Genomic DNA, 12,426 nt, shown 5'->3' with positions numbered 1-12,426 from the left:
GAGGGGAGGAGAGGGGAGAGGGGAGAGGGGAGAGAAGAAAATGCTAAAGCTGTATCCTCATTAATTATGTCCTCATGGTCATTGTCTTCCTACCCCTTTATTCTCCCAGATCCTCTACGTGCCCCTCACCCCCACTATGCTGCAGGTTAGCCCAGGCCTCACCATATTAAGCAAGCACTCTACCAGTGACTTGCATCTCCAGCCTCTTTCTGACTTTTCAGACCTTTAGTGGAAATGAACCCTTCCTTGGGGCTGGGGACGTAGCTCAGTTGGTAGAGTGCTTACCTAGTATGTAGGAGAGAGGCAGGAAGATCAGCAGTTCAAGGTCATCCTTAGCTACAAGGTGAGTCTGAGGCCAGCCTAGGCTACTTGGGTAACTGTCTTAATTTTTTAAATGATAAAAATAAAATTAATGAACGAACATGAATAATCTTCCAAGAAGATTATTTTTAAGTCTTTTAAAAGATTTTTTTAAAAACCAAATTCTTGTTTTGTATTATCACATTTGCATAAAACGTCCAGAGCAAGCAAATCCATAGATTCTGGGTTCCCAGGGGTAGAATATGGAGAAGGTAAACTGGGAGTGATTGCTAGCAATGAGTTTTGTGGGACAATGCTCTTGAATCAGATCATAATTGATGTTCAATATTTAACCCCCAAATCACCTAGCATTCACTTCGTTTGTCCTGTAACACTAGGGATTGTATCTGGGGTTGTCCTAATGTTAGGCAAGCACCCTATTGCCTATTGCTAAGCTACAACTGAGTCACATCCCCAGCCTATTTTTCTATTTTTTTTAAATTTTGAGATAAGATCTCATTCAGTGTTACAGGCTGACCTTGAACTCCCTCTAGAACTTCAGATCCTCCTGCCTCAGCTTCTCATTACAGATCTATGCCACCAGGCCCTTTAACCTTAATTGGTTAAAATGATGAATTTGATTGTTTGCCTTCCTCACCGAGACTTAGAAAGGGTTTATGAGAAACAAGCAGTCTCAGAGAGTCCTATCTGGCTCATAAAGCTTCAGGGTAGACAACTAGAACTAACACTGTGACTTCTGAGAACTGACCCTTGTGACCATAGGTTGCAAGCAGCTGCAGCAACTATGGAGCAGGGAGCACTAAGGCCTGGGTGCCTATTCCTAGTGCAATGGGTGACTGAGCCTTGAAGGAAAGATTGCATAGAAGATGCCCAGGGAGAACTGCTTCTAAGGATGGACACTGGGCAGGCTATGTTCATAACCAAGTTGAGTCTGGCTTGCAACTCTGGGCTCTGCTGGGGCAGGTAGGTCTGTTCCTCTCTTAAGGTGATCCCCAGAAAGAGGCCAACAGTGGGTCGACAGCATCAGAGTGAGGAAGTCCCCACCAGGTGGTCCAACAAAGACATCTGTAACTACAGAGAAAAGCAGCTTTGAAGGAAAGGGCCATAGGCAATGATGAAGCTAGGTATGGCCACTCTGTTCAGACAGGGGCATGGATGGCTATACCTGCCCCACTTTTCTAGGGAGCATCAGAAAACGCAGTGTCTGACTGCACAATGGTGGAAGGGAAGGGACCAGCCAGCCTAGGAACCCTCGCCTCAGCCAGGTCTTCAGTCCTTCCCATACAATACATAAGACTCTTTATTGAGAAGCCTGTGGTCTCCATGACTGCATGGGCTATGAAATCTCCTCTAAGACCTGGAGCATGTTCCTGGAGCTGGAGCCCCGAGTCCTCCAGAGTTGAGCTGTGGCTGGGCTTAGCCAGGTTTCTAGTTGTTTAAGCTGCTCACATTTCCCTAGATAATGTGGAAGAGGGTGAACCTCCAGCCCCCTCCTCCTGGTTGTAGATCCCTGAGGTTGGGTTTGGTGGGCTCTGCAGATACCTAAAGCTCCACCAACTGTTCATGGCCACGCTCAAGCTTCTGGGTCCCAGAATGTCATTCTTGTAAGTTACAGAGGGTTTAGAAACTGAAACTGAAGACGTTAAAATCGGATTTAGTAATCAATTTAGCTGAGCAAGGCTGTCATCCTGGCACTCAGGAGGCAGAGGGAGAAAGATCAGCTCTAGACAGCCTGGGCCTGTGTCAAAGCAAAATTGGTAATCAATCTAAGGAGCTGAAGAGATTGCTCAGCAGTTAAAAGCATGTACTGCTCTTTCAGAGAGCCCAAGTTCTGTTCCCAGCACCTACATCAGGCAGCTCCCAACCACCTGTAACTTCGGCTGCAGAGGATAGGACACCCCCTTCCGGTCACTAAGCACAACTGCATGCACATGCATATACTCCCCTACAGACACACACTGGAGAAACATGTAATCAAAATAAGTGAAAATAATAAGAATAAAAATAAATGTTGCAATAATAAGAAGCCCAATACACATTAGCATCAGTGATATATTTATGTAGAAAATAACTTGCACTACAAGGAAAAACTAAAAGTGTTACTTTTACATTTTTGCAAACCTCTGTAATGCTTGGCTGGGTGGCTATATTTGCTCCCGTGTTTATGTATTCATTGATGGTTTGTTTTGATTAATATCTATGAAGAAAATCCAGCCAGATAGGTAGCTGGAAGTAAACAAGGCATATGTTTTAGTGAACTTGCAGGTAATTGTAAACAGTCCTTGAAATTACATGTATACTCAACAGATGGTAGGTTTAAACTGTTTTTTAAAAGTTGTGATGTATATTCTAAAATTAGGTTAATAAACATTTTTGTTTTGTTATATTAACTTAGTTGTTCTGTCTTGTGCTCTGAAATGAATCTCTTACCTACTCATGATTCTGTAGCATCTACATTTGAAAACTTTGATGCAATGAGTTAAACAGATCTTCCAAATGTTGAAGTATTTCTTATATAATTGCCCCCAATTTATTAATATCACCATCAGTCTCCTTGGGAAAGCCTACATAGGGGGAAGCTGAGAGAGACAGGCTTTCTAAAATTTCATCTTATCTTTGCTTGAAAGGCAAACTTCTTGATTAGCAACAAATTTTGTTAAAGTTTCTGTACTAAAATGTAGAAAAACTGAACTACACAAATATTGAAAATTTTAAAATTCCTTAATTTTTTATTCCTGGTACCACTATCACAATTTACAGGGCAATATACCTGATGTAATGAAAAGAAAAATGGTAACTATTAGGCACTGTCCATGAACCGGGCAGGCTGGTAAATTTTTAAAATAAAACTGCCAAAATCTTCAGTCTAAACCATCAATTTGCCAGTCTTTTCTCCCATTAAAATAGTATCTTGTGAACATAAGCTAACCAGCGGCTGGTATAGCTTATGTCTAAAAAGTTCACAAATATGCTATTTTTTATTTCCCAATTCTAATTATCTAAAACACACATTGCAAACCTACAAATATCTATTCTCTCTACATGTCAGCGCCCATTCAGCATCGTTTTGGAAATGGGGAGAATAGATTCCCCTTAAATTGCAAGTCAGTAGGTGTTTCTTTACAGTTAACTTTAGCAAAATTCATACAAAATAGTAATTAACAATGATCTTCTTCATGTGTTAACTCACAAGGAAACACCTTCGAAACTGCATTTTGTTAAAGTTTCTGTACTAAAATGTAGAAAAACTGAACTACACAAATATTGAAAAGTTAAAAATTCCTTAATTTTTTATTCCTGGTACCACTACCACAATTTACAGGGCAATATACCTGATGTAATGAAAAGAAAAAGAAAAAGAAAAAGCTACAACAGATAAAAAGACCTCAGGAATGTACATCTAATTGACACTACATTGCATTAATCAATTGCTGCACTTTTTGCAAACTGTGGCTGTGACAGTCCTGAAGAAGAAGGGTTTCCTGTTTAAGCTGCAGTGACTTTTCTGACTATGGATCATCGTTCCTTCTGTGGCAGATTTTTACAGTTCCTCTAATGTATTTGGGATGACTGTCTCAAAGTAACCTGCAGCTTTCCTGACAACTCCTCGCTCTCTCTCCTGCTAAGAACTGTAGCCGTTTCTGTTTTATTTTAAAACCTTCTGCTAACATACCCACCATGTCCACCTCCAGACCCATAGCCACCACCACAAGGACTACCTGAGCTTCTTCCACCCAAACTGCCCCCTGCATGTGTCTATAATTTGGTTGTTGCGGTCCACTATAATTTCCAAAGTCATTGTAGTTCCTACCACCACCATAGTTACCTCCACCAAAATTTCCTCCTTCATTGTAACCATCATAGCCTCCTCCTCCACCTCCATAACCACCACCCTGGTGTCCATTGCCTGGTCACCACCTCCATATCCTCTACTGGCTCAAACCAGTAACCAGAACCACCACCATAGTTGCCACCATCCCCTCCAAATCCATTATATCCACCATCACCACCTCCATAACTACCTCTGCTGCCACCACCTCCACCACCATAGCCACCTCTTCCACCAAAGTTTCCTCCACCACCTCCAAAGTTTCCTCCACCACCTCCAAAGTTTCCTCCACAACCCATAAAGTTGCCAGATCCACCTCCACGACCTCTCTGTGATCCAGCAGACTGCATCTCTTGTTTAGAAAGGGCCCTTTTCACTTCACAATTATGCCCATTAATAGTGTGGTATTTCTGAACAACAATCTTATCAACTGTGTCACGATCATCAAAAGTTACAAAAGCAAATCCTCTCTTTTTCCCACTCTGCCTGGCTTCCATAACCTCTATGGTTTCGATCCTGCCATACTTTTCAAAGTCGTCTCTCAGGTTATATTCTTCCATATCCTCTTTAATACCAACAAAAAATTTTCTTCACCGTTAAATGGGCACCAGGCTTTACAGAATCCTCTCTAGAAACAGCTCTCTTTGGTTCCACCACACACCCGTCAACCTTGTGTGGCCATGCACACAGTGCAGCATCCACATCTTCAACACAAGAGTAGGTCACAAAACCAAAGCCTCTGGAACGTTTTGTTTGGGGATCTCTCATTACCACACAGTCTGTAAGCGTGCCCCATTTCTCAGAATGTTCTCTTAAGCTATCATCTGTGGTTTCAAAGCTCAGACCACCAATAAACAGCTTCCTCAGCTGCTCTGGTTCCTGTGGATCATGGTCCTCCATTTTGACCCCGGACTCGCCTCTTCCAACTCGAGTTCAATATCAGCTTATGTCTTAGTTAGGGTTTCTATACCTATAACCAGTGGCTGATATAGCTTATGTCATGACTTAGTTAGGGTTTCTATACCTATAACAAAACACTGTGACTAAAAGCAACTTGGGAAGGAAGGACTTGCCAGCTGACAAGTCTCAGGTCACACTCTCTCACTGAGGGAAGTCAGGGCAGGGACTTGGAGGCAGGAACTAAAGCAGAGACCATGAAAGAACACTGCTTACTAGCTTGCTCCCCTTGGCTTGCTCATTCCACTTCCTCATACAGCCCAGGATCATCTGCTGGGGGGCATCCCCAGCTCTGTGAGCCAGGCCCTCCCACAGCAGTCATTAATCAGGGAAATGCACCCTCAGACTGGACAACCTTGTCAATCTGCTAAAGGCATTTTCTTAATTAATATTACCTCTCCCCAGCTATGTTCAGGTGTGTGTCAATCTGACCAAACCCAACCAGGACAGTTTGTAATGCAAGTGATCACACACTCCGCTTGGTTTTCCATAGTCACCACTTGTGGGGTATGAAAAATGTCCTAAACAAATGTCCCACTTCATGTTGCAAGACATGATAGTGTATAAAATTATTAGCCATTATTAAAACTTTACATGTCATATTTATATTGTGTGTATTTGAAGATTAAGAGCCTCCTTAAATGCAGCTCTGAGCACACGGACATAAAGAACACAGCAGGAAAGGCTGGGGAGGCGAGGAGCACTGGCTGCTCTCGTGGAGGACCTGAATTCAGCTCCCGACACCCACATGGCAGCTCACAGACATTTTTAACTCCAGTTCCAGGGCCTCTAAAACCCTCATTGGGGCTCTGAAGGCACCAGACATGTGTGGCACGCTTACATACATGCAGGCAAAGAGTCATTCACACACAAACAACTATTGAAAAAGCAAGAGGAATACCATAGATGTATGTGAGCATCAGAGCCTGGAGTGATGCCAGGGAGCAGCAGTGGTGGCTCCCCCTGAGTGCAGTCAGCAAGGCAAACCACAAATGCCAACTCGCCAACTCGGTGAAAAGGGTGAATTGTTTAACATGACAGTGGATATTGTTCTGACCCTGTCAGTTGACCCCAAGAGTCTTGGGAGACTCATTAAGATTTCAGCCTCGTGCACACCTTTAATTCCAGCACATGGGAGGCTGAGGCAGGCAGATTTCTGAATTCGAGGCCAGCCTGGTCTACAAAGTGAGTTCCAGGACAGCCAGGGTTATACAGAGAAACCCTGTCTCGAAAACAAAACAAAACAAAACAAAAAACAAACAAACACACAAACAAAAGATTTCAGCCTCAAAAAAACAAAAAGGCTGTGCAGCAGGTGGTGGTGTACACCTTTAATCCCAGCACTTGGGAGGCAGAGGCAGGAGAAGCTCTGAGTTCAAGGCCATCCTGGTCTACAGAAGCAGATTCCAGCACAGCCAGGGCTACACAGAAACCCTGATTCAAAGAAGGAAAAAAATAAATCTCAGCCTCACTTTGTTCATTTGTAAGATCACAATAACTCACAATAATTAAGTGAGACAGCGTGGACGAGGTACCCAGCTGCCCTCCGGCTCACTGCCCTCGGGTTCATAGTTACATTTGCCCTGCCCTCCTCTTCGCAGCTATTCTGATGCACCTATCCAAGTCTGTGAACTGTCTAGTGACCTCCCACTGGTCACTCCTCTACAAACTTCCTGGATGTCCCATCTTCCCTGAGGGTGACATAGCTGTTCTCTCTGGGGCTCCCAAGACAGCTGGGCTCCCAGCCTGGGACAGCAGCTCACAGTGTGCTTTTCTATCCACTGACCAGGCTGTGATTTTTCTTTTCTTTTCAGAGAACAGACACCACACCTCTATCGTATTAACAACCCTTATTCATAATGAGGCATCCTCATAGACCCTTTTCTTTCTGAAGTTGCTGTGAGTTAGCTTCCTCCCCAGGGAAAAGAAGCACTGTTCTTGAGTTCACCACGACCTTTCTTACTGGCATGGGACAGTTCAGGTAAACAGAAAGATCAAAGAAGGCACCATGGGGCCAGAAGTACACTGGAAAAGAAACCAGTTGTCTTCTCAGTGCTGGCCCAGGCCTGCCTTGTGTGTAAGCTGCTGGTCTCTTCTCTGGTTCCATGGGAGCTGAACACTGTTTTTTAAGTCATTTGATAAGAACCTGGAGGTTATGAAGATGGTTCAGGGGCAAAACACTTGTCACACAAGCCTAGAGACAGATTTGGATCTCCAGCATCCATGCAGAAAGGCTGGATACAGCAATAATCTCAATCCCAGTTCCCCTACCAGGAGATGGATGGTGGACACAGGACAGTTGTCAGAAGCTCAAAGACAGGTAGGCTGGCATATATAATAGTAGACAAGACAGACTCTGTCCCAAACAAGGTGGCAGGTGAAATTTGACACCTGGGTAGTCCTCTGACATCTATAGGCATGTGGTATTGTGGCCTTAAAGAACTAGGCACCTTCCAGGCCTCAGCTGACCAGCAGTGTACTGACCTGTGTCCACTGTAGGGTTTTGAAGGGACAGGAGATGAAAGCTAAATGTCCACGCCCCTCCTCTATCACAATCTGCTTCCTGTGGCTCCAGAAGCAACATGGAACATTCCACATACTGCCCTTCTTGAGTGGCCCACTAGAAAACTCATTTCCTAATGCTCCCTGCTAACATAATCAGGCAATGTGCGTGACAGCCCTGGGCTAAGTGCCTTTCTAACCACTTTCTGCTTCCTGTATTCCCTGAAGATGAAGACCACAGAGGACCATAGTGGAATGTTATGAAGTCTTGACTCAGAGGGTAAACTCTCGGACAGTCCTGGTGAACTTGGGAGGAGCCACTTATGGGACTACAACCCCAAAGAAGAACAAGGGACAAGGAGACACTGGGGCTCAATGATAACGTGCTTCCTGCTCAAGCAGAAGAAGCTGAGTTCTATAGCATGTAGAAAACCAGGTATGGTAGCCTGAGCTTGTAACCTTAGTGCTGAGAAGACAGAGACTCATTTCCTTAGGACTTGCTGGCCAGACAGCCTAACAGAATAGGTGAGTCCTAGGTTCTAGTGCAAGAGACCCTGCCTCAAAAACCTACGTGAACAGTTTGTGTGTTTATATGAATAATATATGTAGAAATGCAAACTTTTGTTTAAAGGAAAGGAATGGTTACCCAGCTCATCATGTGACTGACAGGCACCTAAATAAGAGAAGGCACCTTGCCAATCCCATGCCTGGCCATTGATTCTGGCCTTGGGAAATGTGTCCTTTCATCTAATAATCTCCAAAGTGCACACAGTTCCTGCTGAGGGGATAGTGCTGGAGGGCCCCATAGATGCTCTATAGATGCACTCAGTACCCACGATAACTGTAGCGAAGCCTGGTGAGGCAGGGAGGGAATGACTCTGGGTGCTGGGAACCTGGATCACAGAAGCAGAGGAAGATGGTAGTTGCTAGAGGTGGGGAGAAGGAAGTGGAAGTGTTCCCTGAGTATGAAAGTCTGGAAATGTTCTAGAGAAGCAAGCTGCTGACAATTGCACAACTGTCTGGTAGGGTTTCTTTGTTTTCTTGGGGTTTCGTTTTTGTTTGTGGGTAGAACTTGCTGTTTTTTGGGGGGCGGGGTGTGTTTTGTTTTGTCATTTTAGAGGGAGAGTGCAAGCTAAGGAAGACACTAGGAACTGACTGCATGCTAAGCACACACTATCCCCCCTGAGCTATACTCCAAGACCCCTGGATGTACTTAATAATATCACACTGAACTCACAGATCAGCCTGCCTCTGCCCCCGAGCACTGGAATTAAGAAATGTGCCACAAAAAAAAGCCAGCCGTGGTGGTGCACGCCTTTAATCCCAGCACTCGAGAGGCAGAGGCAGGCAGATTTCTGAGTTCGAGGCCAGCCTGGTCTACAAAGTGAGTTCCAGGACAGCCAGGGTTATACAGCAAAACCCTGTCTTGAAAACAAACAAACAAACAAACAAACAAAAAACAAAAAAAAAAAAACCAGAAAAAAAAGAAATGTGCCACAACACCCAGGCCATGAATATATTTAATACCAAGAATATTGTTTAATTAGTTAATTGATTTATTTATTTTGATTTTTCAAGACAGGGTTTCTCTGTGTCATAGAGCCTGGCTGATCCAGACTTGCTTTGTAGACCAGGCTGGCTTTGAACTCACAGATTAAAGAGGTATGTCACTACTCCAAGCCCTTAATATCACCAAACTTAATACTTAAAATTGGTTAAAATGTCTGTGTGGTGCCACATGTCTTTAATCCCAGCACTAAGGAGTCAGAGGCAGTGGATCTCTGTTAGAGGGCGGCCTGGTCTACAGAGCAAGTTCCAGGAAAGCCAAGACTGTTAAACAGAAAAACCCTGTCTTGAAAAACAAAATAAGCCGGGCGGTGGTAGCGCACGCCTTTAATCCCAGCACTCAGGAGGCAGAGACAGGCAGATTTCTGAGTTTGAGGCCAGCCTGGTCTACAAAGTGAGTTCCAGGACAGCCAGGGCTATACAGAGAAACCCTGTCTCGAAAAACCAAATTAATTAATTAATTAATTAATTAATTAAAAAATAAAAATTTAAAAAATGGGTAAGATGGTGTGGTGGTTTTAATAGATATGGCTCCCATAGACTCATGTTTTGAAATGTTTGGTCCATAGGGTATGGCTTTACTAGATAGAATAGGTGTGATCTTGTTAGAGAAAGTGTGTCACTGTGGAGACAGTGTTTGAGGTCTTATATATGCTCAAGCTTTGCCCAGGGTGACAGACAGTCTCCTTGCTGCCTGTAGATTATGCTATAGAATTCTCAGATCCTTCTCCAGCACATGTCTGCCTGGAAGCTGCCCTGCTTCCTGCCTTGATGATAATGAACTAAACCTATAAAACTGTAAGCCAGCCCCAATGAAATATTTTCTTTTATAAGAATTGCCATGGTCATGTTATCTCTTCACAGCTTTGAAATCCTAAAACAGATCATAAATTAAGTCAGGCATGATAGCACACAGCTATAGTCTCAGAATTTAGGTTGCAGAGGCAGAAAGATTACTATAAACTCAAAACTATCCTGAGTTAGAGGCCAGCCAGGCCTACATAGCTAAACCTTGTCCCCACATCCCCCCAAAAGAGAAGAGATAAACTTTCTATCATATGTATCTTATCACAATCTCTCTAAAGTCCTTGGGGAAGATGGTGAGGATGCAGGCAGTAGGCCTGGGACTACGGGCCAGTGTCAGGGTGGACAGAGGGAGGGTCAAGTTTCTGACTAAGAAAACACATGGTTAGCTACTGAGAACCCCACCTAGAGAGGAAGGAGAGACCAGCAAGGACAGGGAGAATGCATTGATTTATATTTACTGTCAACCTGACAAATTCTACAATCACCCTGGATACAAATTTCTGTACATGTCCAAGTATTTTCTGGATTAGACCGATTGAAGAAGACTTACCCTAGCTGCCCAACTGAATAAAAAGGAGATTGCTAGCTCAACATTTTATCTCTCGTAGTGGTGGCCACGACTTCCCTGCTGTGATCACTTGTTGTAGTCTTAAATAGTGAGCCAAATAGTGAGCCAACTCCCTTAAGTTGTCAGTTCAGGGGAGGGCTATGGCTGCTATTGCCCCTGAGTCAGGTGGCTGAACTCTGTGGCTCAGAAGCCGCAGAGCTTCTAATACCACAGGAGCCTCTTGGCTTAGCCCACAAGAATCTGCTGTGGGCTTGCTACGTGTCAAAAGTCAAAAAACTAATAAGAATCCCAGTGTCATTAGACTACTGATGATAGAGGGAAGAAAGGCAACCCTGACCCTGATGAGGAAAAGCCATTGTCTGTCTTCGGACTCAAGCCTGGGCGTCGGAAGACCTGTATATGTCTGTCACCTACCTCACCATCAAAGCATCACCCTTCCCACCTTCAGTCACTCCTCCTCATGTGTCTAACTCGCATGTGTCTAATCATACAGCCCAGGAAAGAGGTGGCTAGGAAGAGCACTGGGTGATGGTTACCATGGCTGCCATGGAGTGCACTCAGAGAGAGATGCTCAAAGTAAGATGTCCACTTGGCACTGGAGAAGATAACCTTATGCGAATTGTCTTGTTGCTTCTTTAAGGCAGTCTCATGTAGACCAGGCTGGCCTTGAACTCTTGAGCTCCTGCTGTCTCTACTTTGCACTTACTTGGGTTATAAGCGAGCATCACCACACTCAGCCCTATGCAAGTTTTGTCAATTGAAGAAACAAACAAGGGTCTTGGTGGTTAAGAGAATTGGTTGCTCTTCCAGAGGGCATGGGTTTGATTCTTAGGACCCAGACAGTGGCTCACAAAATCTGTAACTCTAGATACAGGGGAACCAATGTCTACCACTGATCTCCAGGGATGGATACCAGACATGCATATGATTCACAGACATATTTTCAGGCAAACACACAAACATATAAACAGTTTTTAAATTAACTGAAACACCCATGACAAAATGTTATTGTTCTTAGTATGTAAAAAAGTATTTGTAACTAACTAAAAAAAACAAATGCTACCCACCTCCAAAGGAGCAGATAAAAAGGTAACTCAGTAAGAAATAAATGTTATAGTTAATCTTGAAATGTCATTAATACAACTTCTTAAGACAGGATCTCAGATAATGCAGGCTAACCTTGAACTCTCCATGTAGCTTAGAATGCCCTTGAACTTTTGATCCTCCTGCCTCTACCTCCCAGGACCTGGGATTATGGATCTGAACCACCACCCCTGGTTTTATGCAGTGATGGGCATGGAACCCTACACCTCATACACACTAGGCAAGCACCTCACACCTAAGTCATAGCTCCCAGCCCAACAAATGCTATTTGAACCTCAAGAGATAGTTAGAGATTTGAAGATATTAAGAAAATAAGCCCTCAAACATGGTAGTAACATGTAGTGTAGTGATGGTGTAGACTTCCGGAAGGCCAAGTGGGAAACTCAGCAAAGCTGCAGAGGTGGCCACAGCAACACTGCTCCTGGAACTCATCCAAAGAAAGTAGCTAGTTAAACATGTAGGCAAAGATCACCCACTGGGAAAGTCTTCAGGTTGACAGTATAATTTAAGAATTGGTTATATTTTAGTGTGATCGAGAGCCAGGCATGATAAAAACATGCCTGTAATACCAGCAAGTGGGAAACTGACATGGAAGACTCATAAGAGTTCAAGACCAGCCTGGGCTACAGAGCAAGACCCTATCTCAAAAAAAAAGGAAAAGAAAGAAAGAAGAAGGCCGGGCGTGGTGGCGCACGCCTTTAATCCCAGCACTCGGGAGGCAGAGGCAGGCAGATTTCTGAGTTCGAGGCCAGCCTGGTCTACAAAGTGAGCT

At 44.0% G+C, this 12,426-nt stretch overlaps 1 protein-coding gene and 1 pseudogene across 16 annotated transcripts in view; both read right to left on the bottom strand.

Annotated features, from left to right (window-relative positions):
- Dysf (dysferlin) overlaps positions 1 to 12,426 on the bottom strand; it is a 201,704-nt gene that overhangs the window by 173,792 nt on the left and 15,486 nt on the right. The window lies entirely within an intron of this gene.
- On the bottom strand, positions 3,586 to 5,050 carry LOC110295910 (annotated as a pseudogene).

The sequence above is a fragment of the Mus caroli genome, chromosome 6 (genome assembly GCF_900094665.2).
Source record: "Mus caroli chromosome 6, CAROLI_EIJ_v1.1, whole genome shotgun sequence".
In the NCBI taxonomy this organism is placed as follows: domain Eukaryota; kingdom Metazoa; phylum Chordata; class Mammalia; order Rodentia; family Muridae; genus Mus; species Mus caroli.
The sequence above is the reverse complement of the archived record's forward strand: the minus strand, read 5'-3'. Positions and strand labels throughout refer to the sequence as shown.